Genomic DNA, 1,768 nt, shown 5'->3' on the forward strand with positions numbered 1-1,768 from the left:
CCTTCATGACTATTTTGTGTGGTGCAAGTTGATACAGACACTACAGTTTTTTTTTTTGGGGGGGGGGGTAATTTCCAATTATATTATTTCATATAAAAGAAATTTAGGTTGACACGAGGCAAAACAATGTAAAGACGTAAGGGATAGACTCAACCTGAAACAACTTAAGATATAACGGTGGAATCAGCTATGCAATTCCACTTTTACTAATTCAATACATGCGCGTATCGTGTGAAAAGCATATCTTATTTTTCTTTTAATAATATTATTGGAATTTCCCCCTTTTCTTTTATTTATGCATATTTGTGAATTATTCCATGGATTTCGGCCTTTTAGATTATTTTGGACCATCTCCAAATTACGTGATTTCCTTGGATTTTACTTGTGCAAATGGAACTCAATTAACTTTCTTGGAGTTATATTTTTGGATTTTACCGTCATTGGATTATTTACCTTTCACCAGACTATCCATACACGTGTAATCACCTTTTTCTTCACCATATTCCCTCTGCTTCACTTTTTGTTATCAAGTAAGATCTTGAACTTACTTGTAGTCAAATAATCAAATATTTTTGTATGCAAAATCCGATCCCGCATTTTGCTAATTCCTACCCTCTGAAAGTACTTCTTCGAAACTCCACGGATTAAGGACTATCCACTTATCAAGTGTTTCCTTTTCAGATTAAATATGTTTTTAACTCTTTCTCAAAGTGTTTTTTTTTTAACAAGTTTTATTAACTGTTTGCTCTTATATATATATATATATATATATATATATATATATATATATATATATATATATATATATAAATGATTAGTTTTTTTTTGGAAAAAGAATTCCAGCAGAGTGCTCAATTAAAAGGAAAATCCAAATTTTAAGAGCGTATTTATATTTTGTGTACAGAAAGTTGTTAGTTGAGACAGATCATTGGTACCGTCGGTTTCAAGCCCGATAATAAGGCCCGTTTAAGGTATCCTTATCAAGCTCTCTTCAGCCAATATTCGTCTCTCTCTCTCTCTCTCTCTATATATATATATATATATATATATATATATATATATATATATATAGAGAGAGAGAGAGAGAGAGAGAGAGAGAGAGAGAGATAGATAGATAGATAGATAGATAGATAGATAGATAGATAGATATTGTGTACGACACAATCGCGTTGACACACCGGTTCTCGTCAGATCACCGAAGTTAAGCAATGTTGAGTCTGATTAGTACCAGATGGGTGACCATTTGGGAATTCTAGGCACTGTATGTGTTCTCGACATTTGTTATCAGTCGTCTTGTACATACACTTCACTTGCCACTGGTATTTAACAATGTCGATTCAGGAGAGGTGTGGTTGGAGATTGCGCACCTTCTGCCACAAAATTTCACGCGCAGGCACCCCTTCGTTGGTATCCATAGTCTGTTAAAGATTTAAGGAGCTCTGATATATATATATATATATATATATATATATATATATATATATATATATATATATATATATATATATAGGGGGAGATTCAATACATGCGTATGTATATGTATAATTATACACACATATATATGTAAATATATACATTTATGCGATATTTTATATATAATTTGTTTTTACTTACGTCAGGCGGTTAGGTAGTATATCTGTGATGCTATATTTCGGGACGTCTTCCCTGTCTACAAACGTGCATGGCTTTTATTGTAGATCGAGTGAATTCGCAAAAATTGGAAATTAATATATTTGTTTGAGAAGCATTAGCGTGTATTAGTACTCAA

Source organism: Euprymna scolopes, chromosome 5 (genome assembly GCF_053919585.1).
Source record: "Euprymna scolopes isolate OS-2025 chromosome 5, ASM5391958v1, whole genome shotgun sequence".
Lineage (NCBI taxonomy): Eukaryota > Metazoa > Mollusca > Cephalopoda > Sepiida > Sepiolidae > Euprymna > Euprymna scolopes.